We start from the raw sequence: 11,357 nt of genomic DNA, 5'->3' as shown, positions 1-11,357 counted from the left end.
TTCAAGAAACAGGCGATAATGAGCTCAGGGAAGATGGGACTCTCCCAGTGCTCCATGAGATGATCCATGATTAGTCTAATTCTATTCCCATTGGTAGTGACTGATTTGGAATGAACATGTGACTCAGTTCTGGTGAATGAGACATAAAAGGAAGTCTGCTGGAGGACTTTTGGGAGCCATTTCCCTCTTTATTAAAAAAAAGCAGGGGAAGGAGTAGGGAAGGGTGAAAAGAAGACTCTTTCCTTCCTGCCCTTGGATGCTGTCATGTAAAAACATGACAGGCCAGAGTTGCAGCAGCTGTCTTGCAACCATGATGGGAAAGACAAGAAAATGGCAGAGAAGCAATCTAGGGCCCTGGCATCACTGAAAAGGAGAATTTATCAACATCCTCTAGACTTTTGGTTGTGTGAGATAATAAATCTTCATTTTTGGGGGGACAACCCCCTTTGGGTCCCCTCCCATTGTATGGGAGCTCTGTTTTCACTCTATTAAATCTTGCAACTGCACACTCTTCTGGTTCGTATTTGTTATGGCTCGAGCTGAGCTTTCACTTGCCGTCCACCACTGTTTGCTGCCATCACAGACCCGCTGTTGACTTCCACCCCTCCAGATCCAGCAGGGTGTCCGCTGTGCCCCTGATCCAGTGAGGCACCCATTGCCACTCCCAATTGGGCTAAAGTCTCGCCATTGTTCCTGTGCAGCTAAGTGCCCAGGTTTGTCCTAATAGAGCTGAACACTAGTCGCTGGGTTCCAGGGTTCTCTTCCGTGACCCACGGCTTCTAATAGAGTTATAACACTCACCGCATGGCCCAAGGTTCCATTCCTTGGAATCCATGAGGCCAAGAACCCCAGGTCAGAGAACAAAAGGTTTGCTGCCATCTTGGGAGTGGCTCACCACCATCTTGGGAGTGGCCCACCACCATCTTGGGAGTTCTAAGAACAAAGATCCACCCGTAATATTTGGTGGCCCGTACGGGGATTCTTCAAAGCGGTGAGTAATAATTTGCTTGCCATTCTGTCCTATCCTTCCTTAGAATTGGAGGAAAATACCAGGCACCTGTCAGCCAGTTAAAAACAATTAGCGTGGCCACTGGACTTAAGACTCAGGTGTGAGGCTTCCTGGGAAAAGGCTTTCTAACAAGCCCCAACCCTTCTGGGTTGGGAGCATTGGTCTACCTAGAACCAGCTTTCGCTTTCACAATTTTCCTGGGGAAGCCGAGGGTTGACTAGAGGCAGAAAGCTGTTGTCCCAAACCCCCAGCATTGGACGGTTGAGATTATGGTGCAGCCAGAAGTCTCTACTCAACAGTCGCCCATGCGTGTGCCCCTACCTCTCCTTCTGACCCATACCTCCTGGGTCCCAACCACAACTTTCTTGAAAGTGTAGCCCCAAAATTCTTCTTACTTCTGAATCTACTTCCTCTGATCCCTGCCTCCTAGATACTAATGCTTCAGACTTTCACTTCCTCTCCCAAGTATTAGAGCAAGTTGTATCTCTAAAGGGATCTAAGGAAGCTCTACGCTGTGTCCTTGGGCACCTAGGCTATGAATCCAGGGAGTCTTATCCCTGGTGTTCCTCCCAATTTAGGCATGCAGCTCTCGACATGGGCAGTTATGTGGGACCCGTTCCCCACCACCCTTGCCAGGGCCTTAGAACTGATAACCCAGTACTTTAACAACTGGAACTGGGTCTACAACAACATAATATATCAAGATGAAAATGAATTGAGTAAATTAAAGGGAGGCGCATATTCCTATAGTGGCAAATGGGGGCAACAAGTGAACGACCCTCCACTGTGTTTCCAAAATCCACCTACAGAGACAGAGAGGAGAGAGACAGAGAGAGACAGAGAGGTGGGGGTGGCGGGTAAGAGAGGCAGAGAGAGAAAGAAAAAGACAGAAGTAGTAAAGAAAAAACAGTGTGCCCTATTCCTTTAAAAGCCAGAGTACATTTAAAACCTATAATTGATAATTGAAGGTCTTCTCTGTGACCCTATAACACTCAATACTACCTTGTTGTCAGTGTAAACAAGGGCGTAGCCTGAAAACACTGAGACCACTGACAACTCGTAGCCTTCCTATCAAAAATCTTTAACCCAGTAACCTGCGGATGGCCCAAATGCATTCAATCTGTAGTGGCAACTGTTTTGCTAACAGAAGAAAGTAGAAAAATAACTTTTAGAGAAAACCTCATTGTGAACACACCTCACCAGTTCAGAACTATCCTAAGTCAAAAAAAAAAAACAAAGCCAAAAGGTAGCTTACTAACTCAAAAATCTTAAAGTGTAGGACTATTCTGTTAGAAAAAGATGATTTAACATTAACCACTGAAATTTCCCTTAACCCAGCAGATTTCCTAAAAGGGGATTTAAATCTTAATTACCATACGAAGGTCCGACCAGACCTAGGAGGAACTCCCTTCAGAACAGGACAATAGATGGTTCCTCCCAGGTGATGGAGAAAAAAAACCACAATGGGTATTCAGTAATTGATAGGGAAACTCTTGTAGAAGCAGAGTTAGAAAAATTGCCTAATAATTGGTCTGCTCAAACGTATGAGCCCTTTGCACTCAGCCAAGCCTTAAAGTACTTACAGAATCAAAAAACTCCATCTCAATCCTGACTCAAAGGTTACCTACACCCTCTCTGAAACGAATTTGCATAAGAACTGTTGTTTATGGGAATGCATCTTGATGGGGCAACTGGGTTGTTATGAAATACTCAGGAACCCAGCCCAGCTCTAGGACTCACCCCTGAGCACAAAGGCAATGTTGGGCACACTGGTAAAGGACCACTAGAATCCAGCAGCCTGGACCCCTTTCTTTGTGGTCAAGAAAGGCGGGAAAAGGGGTGCAGGACTGCTACATCAGTGAATGTTAACTAATCCGATAAGCAGATGTCCATGGGTGGTTATGCAACCTGGAAAGGAATAAGCATTAGGACCATAGAGGACGCTGTAGGACTAAGGCTCATCAGAATATGACTAGGGGTGCTGGCATCCCTATGTTCTTTTTTCAGATGGGAAACGTTCCCCCCAAGGCAAAAAAGCTCCTAAGATATATTCTGGAGAATTTGGCCCAGTCAGAGTGCACGTAACTCTTTCCCTCTCAGACTTGAAACAAATTAAAATAGACCTAGGTAAATTCTCAGATAACCCTGATGGCTACATTGATGTTTTACAAGGGTTAGGACAATCCTTTGATCTGTCATGGAGAGATATAATGTTACTGCTAGATCAGACACTAACCCCAAATGAGAGAAGTGCCACCATAACTGCAGCCCAAGAGTTTGGCAATCTCTGGTATCTCAGTCAGGTCAATGATAGGATGACAACAGAGGAAAGGGAATGATTCCCCACAGGCCAGGAGGCAGTTCCCAGTGTAGACTCTCACTGGGATGCTGAATTAGAACATGGAGATTGGTGCCACAGACATTTGCTAACTTGCATGCTAGAAGGACTAAGGAAAACTAGGAAGGAGCCTATAAATCATTCAATGATGTCCACTATAACACAGGGAAAGGAAGAAAATCTTACTGCTTTTCTGGAGAGACTAAGGGAGGCATTGAGGAAGCATATCTCTCCGTCACCTGACTCTACTGAAGGCCAACTAATCTTAAAGGATAAGTTATCACTCAGTCAGTTGCACACATTAGAAAAAACTTCACAAGTCTGCCTTAGGCCTGGAGCAAAACTTAGAAACCCTATTGGCAACCTCGATTTTTTTATAATAGAGATCAGGAAAAGCAGGTGAAATGGGACAACTGGGATAAAACAAAAAAGGCCACCCACTGCTTTAGTCGTGGCCCTCAGGCAAGTAGACTTTCGAGGCTCTGAAAAAGGGAAAGCCTGGGCAAACTGAATGCCTAATAGGGCTTGCTTCCAGTGCAGTCTACAAGGACACTTTAAAAAAGATTGTCCGAATAGAAATAAGCCACCCCCTCGTCCATGCCCCTTATGTCAAGGGAATCACTGGAAGGCCCACTGCCCCAGGGGATGAAGGTCCTCTGAGTCAGAAGCCACTAACCAGATGATCCAGCAGCAGGACTGAGGGTTTCCAGGGCAAGTGCCAGCCCATGCCATCACCCTCACAGAGGCCCGGGTATGCTTGACCATTGAGGGCTAGGGCGTTAACTGTCTCCTGGACACTGGCGTGAACTTCTCAGTCTTACTCTCCTGTCCCGGACAACTGTCCTCCAGATCTGTCACTATCTGAGGGGTCCTAGGACAGCCAGTCACTAGATACTTCTCCCAGCCACTAAGTTGTGACTGGGGAAATTTACTCTTTTCACATGCCTTTCTAATTATGCCTGAAAGCTCCACTTCTTTGTTAGGGAGAGACATCCTAGCAAAAGCAGGGGCCATTATACCCTAGAATTAGGAGAAGGAAAAAGGGTAAATATATATACAGACTCTAAGTATGCTTACCTAGTCCTCCATGCCCACGCAGCAATAAGGAGAGAAAGGGAATTCCTAACTTCCAAGGGAACACCTATCAAACATCAGGAAGCCATTAGGAGATTATTATTGGCAGTACAGAAACCTAAAGAGGTGGCAGTCTTACACTGCCGGGGTCATCAGAAAGGAAAGGAAAGGGAAATAGAAGGGAACTGCCAAGCAGATACTGAAGCAAAAAGAGCCGCAAGACAGGACCCTCCATTAGAAAAGCTTATAGAAGGACCCCTAGTATGGGGTAATCCCCTCCAGGAAACCAAGCCCCAGTACTCAGCAGAAGAAATCAAATGGGGAAACTCACAAGGACATCGTTTCCTCCCCTCAGGATGGCTAGCCACCGAAAAAGGAAAAATACTTCTGCCTGCAGCTAACCAATGGAAATTACTTAAAACCCTTCACCAAACCTTTCACTTAGGCATTGACAGCACCCATCAGATTGCCACATCATTATTTACTGAACCAGGCCTTTTCAAAACTATAAAGCAGATAGTCAGGGCCTGTGAAGTGTGCCAAAGAAATAATCCCCTGCACTTCAGGCCATACATTTCAATCCCTGTACCTTTAACCTCCTTGTTAAGTTTGTCTCTTCCAGAATCGAAGCTGTAAAACTGCAAATAGTTCTTCAAATGGACCCCCAGATGCATTCCATGACTAATACCTACCACGGACCCCTGGACCGGCTTGCTAGCCCATGCTCTGATGTTAATGACATCGAAGCCACCCTTTCCAAGGAAATCTCAACTGCATGACCCCTACTATGCCCCAATTCATCAGGAAGCAGTTAAGAGTGGTTGTCGGCCAACCTTGCCAACAGCACTTGGGCTTTCCTGTTGACGGGGGGACTGAGAGGCAGGACTAGCTGGATTTCCTAGGCCGATTAAGAATTCCTAAGCCTAGCTGGGAAAGGTGACCGCACCTACCTTTAAACACAGGGCTTGTAACTCAGCTCACACCCAACCAATCAGGTAGTAAAGAGGGCTCACTAAAATACAAATTAGGCTAGAGCAGAAGGTAAAGACACAGTCAAATCATATATCGCCTGAGGGCACAGGGGGAGGGACAATGATTGGGATATAAACTCCAGGCATTCGAGCTGGGAGTGGGCAACCTCCTTTGGGGGGCAACCCCCTTTGGGTCCCCTCCCATTGTATGGGAGCTCTGTTTTCACTCTATTAAATCTTGCAACTGCAAAATAATAATAATAATAATAAATCTTCATTTTTTAAGCCTCTTTTACTCAAATTTTTATTATTTTCAGGCAAAACAATCTAATTGATACATATGGTACCTCCACTGCCACCTCCAAAAATTGCAGTAGATCAGACAATACTATTTTCCAAACTACTCCAGCTACCTGTCATAGTGATCATGCCTACCTGGCTTCTCCTGCCTCACTACTTAGCCTCTACCACCCCAGTATCTGGTATCCTGGTTGAAATCAGGAAGCCCATCTCAACCAAAGCATCCCCTGCCAACCTACAGGGAAAAATAAACCATAGCCCTCCCCCTTGACAATTTATTTCTCAATCCCTTGTTGGAAAGTTTATTTTCTGGGCTTCTCTCAAGGAACATAGTATGGGGGTTAGGTAAGCACATAGCACATGAAAAATTCCTCCCTACATTCCTCTCTCTGTGTCCTTGTATTCCTTCCTTTATATTATCTAAAGAAATATCTGGCATCTCAACTTCATTGAACATGGATCATTTTTGAGCTTGGATTTCTATCTATAAATAGAACAAACAATTTCAACTTCTAATGTCTTTTGAGCTAGTGTGATCAATACAGAATTTCTAATAAAGGCACCCATCATGACCCATTTAGCCTGATCTAAAATTATGCCCTTCCCCACTTGCCCTAGCACCCACAGAATTCATTTTCGCAAGAGTTGGTCAGAGTGTGGTCAGCATTCATCAGCAAAATATAATACTTATTATTTTGGTATTTAACACTTCTCCTTCCAACTTGCCCCCTTACTGCTTAGTCTGACTATAATTATAGGCCTGAAGACAATGAGAGATGGAAGTGAATAGGACATGAGGAAATTGGCTTCCCCTTACAGGGACGCTGCTCAGCCAAGGTCCTTATATGGTCCTCAAATCAAGCAGTGACATCCTCATCAGACAGGCAAAAGAAAATGTTTCAGTAGGCAAAGAAAGATCAGTGGAGACTGGGAGTTCAGGATAATCTGAGGGACATTTGAATCTTTCAATATATACCCATTATAGTATTTGAGATCCTATTATTTCCCAATCAATGCCCTGGTTTTCACCTAAGAGATCTTTAGTGTTGCTATGAATTTAATCAGTGTTACAGCTGGAAACCTACAGGATCAAATTTTTAATTTGGCTTCTGGCTAGTTTAACCTTATGACTTCAAGAAATTAATGTCATAAAACATCCTTAGGTTTCAGTTTATACCATGAGCCAAGAATCTGAAATTTTAAGCTTACCATTCTCCTTAACTAAACTGCCCAACACTTTAATGAAGTAACCACCTACCTTACAGACTTTAAATAGCTCAAGCACTTTAATATTCTTCCATGGCAATAACCCTATTGTCTCTAAGGCCTTGCCTTTAATTCTTATTTCCTTTCAGGAAGTCAGAGGTTTTTTTTTTTTATTATTAACTGTTCCACTCCTGCATGTCTAGAGCTGCTCCACCCTTAGAGTCATCTGAATTATCACTGCCTTCAGCCTAAACCAGGTCAGAAAATTAATCCCAGATTGACCCATTTCCCTGGTGGTCTGTTTTCTAGTAATACTCCAGGTATTTTTTTTTATTGATTTCATTGCAAGTCACAGAAATCAATTCGGAATTATTTTAAATAAGTCATTTATTTAAAGGATATCATGTAGGTCATAGAATTATTAGGAGGATTAGAGATATACAGCTTGAAATTATGTCTAATCTGAGGCAGCAAAACCGATCTGGTCACCATTTTCCTTATCCTTGTACCTCAGAGGCTGCAAACTGAATCACCAATACCACTCCTGGACACAGGATACCACCACTGGCTTGGCTGCCATTGCTGCCCCAACGAATTAATCATGCTTGCAACAACTTCACCAGAGAGTCCCTCCGCAGTCCACAGCTTTCAACTTGAGGTCTTGGACACATACTTCTTTGGTGGCGTCTGAGTCACATGTGTATTACCTGGCTGCGAAGAAATATTTTCAGACTCATAAGATGGAGAATACCCCAATGTCAGTTATCAAAATAATGTTAAAAAATCCACCATAAACTTCCTTTATAAACTCACTGGTTTTGGTTTTGGTTTTGGTTTTGGTTTTTCCTGAACTGAACGAAATCTTGGACAGATTTCATAGCTCTTCCAGTGAATTTTAGATATAAAGAAAAAAGTATAGACCAGTCTAAAGAAATATTTCATCCAATTAAAACTTCTTGCCTCTCTCCTCTCCCAACTCAGGTCTGCTTCAAACCAGCAAATCCACCCTGGTGAAGGAGTGAGGAGTCTGCTTCTTCTTGCTTCTCTGCTCCATCTCTTCTACCACTTGCCAGCTACTGTTTCAAGCCTCCTCCATTGTCCAGCCTAGAAGAGAGGGGAAACCTGGAGAAAAAGACTACATTGCATATGGCCAGTACAGTTGCGACCTGATATTGGTGCTCTACATTGCATATGGCCAGTACAGTTGCAATTTGATATTGGTGCCCTACCTTTCAGATACTATGTTTTTTTTTTTTTTCTTGAGTTGGGGGATTTCTGTGGGTTTCACAAAGAACTCCTCCTCTATTAGAGAACTCCTCCTCTATTAGAGATCTCCTATCTCAATTCTTTTATAAGGATGATTCTTTCCACAACTGGCCATTTAAGACCTGCATTCAGTCCTTGGCTTTCACCAGGGTGACCTTCACTATCCATCTGTGCATCTATCTCTTTCGTGAAGTTCTTTTCCAAATGATCCACAACCGTATCCTTTCCAGAGTCTGTATTTGGTCCATGAAAAATACACTTGTATCCTTGTTCCCACTAAACTGCTCTACTTCATTCTGCCAACAGATAGGCTGTTCTAGCTAGATGTTACTATTTGAATGTTCCCTCCAAAACTATGGGGAAATTTAATTGCCATTGTGATAGTGTTAAGAGGAGGAATCTTTAAGAGGTTATTAGAAGCAGGGCAGGGTGGCACACGCCTGTAGTCCCAGCTACTCAGGAGTCTAAGGCAGGAGGATCACTTGAGCCCAGGAGTTCTAGGCTGCAGTGAGCTACAATCGCCACAGCACTCCAGACTGTGTGACAGAGCGAGATGCTTTCTCAAAAAAATAAAAATAAAAGGTGATTAGAGGATGAGGGCTCTGCTCTCATGAATGAATTAATGCTGTTATCTCAGGTATTCTGTTATACCAGCAGAAAGTAGAGTAAGACAGCAGCTTCTTGCCTTAATTTTTTTTTCTTTCACATACCAGAACTTGAGTTTTTTAGATTCCAGAGAAAACATTTCAAGCTTTCTGAGCAGTTTTCTTCTCTTGGCTTCAGATGAAGGGGAAGTACTTTCACCACCCTCACTGTGGAGATGGGAAGGGCAAACACAGCATACTGACAACTATCTCCAAAGAAATCTTCACTTCCAAATACTTCCACCCTTCCCCATGAATTCTTTGCCTCACCTTATATAGATGAGAGACAGGAGATAGGCTAATGCTGGCAGAAGCGATTTCTCTATCTCTTAGCATGTCCTACATAAGGTGGTCTAGCCCCTTGCTTTAGAATGTGGAGGTAATTTGGTGTCTGTATAGCTTGGTCTTGAGTTCTTAGCTAAATTGAGATCATATGTAAAGTCCCATTTAAATTTCCTGTTATGTTTAATCATGAAATCATGCCTTGTATTTCTCCAACCTGTCAAATTCTCCATAATATCAAGGAAAACATATGATCTGGTTACTTACAACTATGGATAACTTACAACAAATCATTACCTACAAAAATATAAAAGAAACGTACTGCTTCAGAATTGTAGAGCTGCCCTCAGGAGTCTCTGACCTCCCTATACTGTGATATGTGTTGGTCTTGAAAAGTAACTGGAAAAATTACACAATGCTATTGAGATCTACAGCTACAAACTAAATGTCTACCTTATTTTTATGTCAGGTGTATGTGTGTTTCCCAAGAGGAAAAGAGTTTGTTGGGTAGCTTTGGTACCTCTCAGTATGGAATCTCAGTATTTAGAATTAGTTCTACCACTTCTGACTCCCTCATGTTTAACCCATCTGTGACTGCCTCCACTATGGACAATTTCCGTTTCAATTCACAGGAACTATGGCAATAGCTGTCTCTACTCTAACGGAGTACGTAGCCAAGCAATGTCAACTAGTGCTGAGAGGTTAAAAAAAGAAAAAAAAAGTTTCCCTCAATGTGAAGCAGACACATATGGTTTTATGAATTCTTCCTTCAATTCATCCAGTATGTATCTTTCTTTCTTGTAAGTTTTATAAAATATGCTTCAAATTTTTGAAATGTTTGACTATGTTTAGTGCATAATCACCTCCCTGTAACAAAGTCTGAAATGATGAATCACTTTCACTTAGTGAGTCCCTCAGTCCAAAATAATCCTTAGTTAAGAGTAAAAATTAGGGGGTGGAGCCAAGATGGCTGAATAGGAACAGCTCCAGTCTACAGCTCCCAGCGTGAGTGACACAGAAGACAAATGATTTCTGCATTTCCAAATGAGGTACCAGGTTCATCTCACTGGGGACTGTCGGACAGTGGGTGCAGGACAGTGGGTGCAGCACACTGAGCGTGAGCTGAAGCAGGGCGAGGCATTGCTTAACCCGAGAAGCACGAGGGGTCAGGGAATTCCCTTTCCTACCCAAGGAAAGGGGTGACAGATGGCATCTGGAAAATCAGGTCACTCCTACCCTAATACTGCCCTTTTCCAATGGTCTTAGCAAACGGCACAACAGGAGATTGTATCCTGTGCCTGGCTCGGAGGGTCCTATGCCCACGGAGACTCGCTCATTGCTAGCACAGCAGTCTGCGATCAAACTGCAAGGCGGCAGCGAAGTGGGGGGAGGGTTGACTGCCATTGCTGAGGCTTGAGTAGGTAAACAAAGCCTCCAGGAAGCTCGAACTGGGTGGAGCCTACCGCAGCTCAAGGAGGTCTGCCTGCCTCTGTAGACTCCATCTCTGGGGGCAGGGCATAGACAAATGAAAGGCAGAAGAAACCTCTACAGACTTAAATGTCCCTGTCTGACAGCTTGGAAGAGAGTAGTGGCTCCCCCAGCATGCAGCTTGAGATCTGAGAACAGACAGACTGCCTCCTAAAGTGGGTCCCTGACCTCTGAGTAGCCTAACTGTGAGGTACCCCCCAGTAGGGGCAGACTGACACCTCACACGGCCGGGTACCCCTCTGAGACAAAACTTCCAGAGGAACAATCAAACAGCAACATTTGCTGCTCACCAATATCTGCTGTTCTGCAGCCTCTGCTGCTGATACCCAGGCAAACAGGGTCGGAGTGGACCTCTAGCAAACTCCAACAGACCTGCAGCTGAGGGTCCTGACTGTTAGAAGGAAAACTAACAAACAGAAAGGACATCCACACCAAAACCCCATCTGTACCTCACCATCATCAGAGACCAAAGGTAGATAAAACCACAAACATGGGGAAAAAACAGGGCTGAAAAACTGAAATTCTAAAAATCAGAGCACCTCTCCTCCTCCAAAGGAATGCAGCTCCTCATCAGCAATGGAAAAAAGCTGGACGGAGAATGACTTTGACGACCTGAGAGAAGAAGGCTTCAGATGATCAAACTTCTCCAAGCTAAAGGAGGAAGTTTGAACCTATGGCAAAGAAGTTAAAAACATAGAAAAAAGATTAGACAAATGGCTAACTAGAATAACCAATGCAGAGAAGTCCTTAGCTGATTCGATCAAGTGGAAGGAAGGGTA

The 11,357-nt window shown here is 43.8% G+C and overlaps 1 pseudogene; it reads left to right on the top strand.

The window, feature by feature from the left end:
• Positions 1-1,544: 1,544 nt before the first annotated feature.
• On the top strand, positions 1,545-3,677 carry LOC134730320 (uncharacterized; annotated as a pseudogene).
• The last annotated feature ends 7,680 nt before the right edge of the window (positions 3,678-11,357 follow it).

This window comes from Pan paniscus, chromosome 3 (assembly GCF_029289425.2).
Source record: "Pan paniscus chromosome 3, NHGRI_mPanPan1-v2.0_pri, whole genome shotgun sequence".
Classification (NCBI taxonomy): domain Eukaryota; kingdom Metazoa; phylum Chordata; class Mammalia; order Primates; family Hominidae; genus Pan; species Pan paniscus.
Note: the sequence above shows the minus strand (reverse complement) of the source record. Positions and strands in the feature narration are given on the sequence as shown.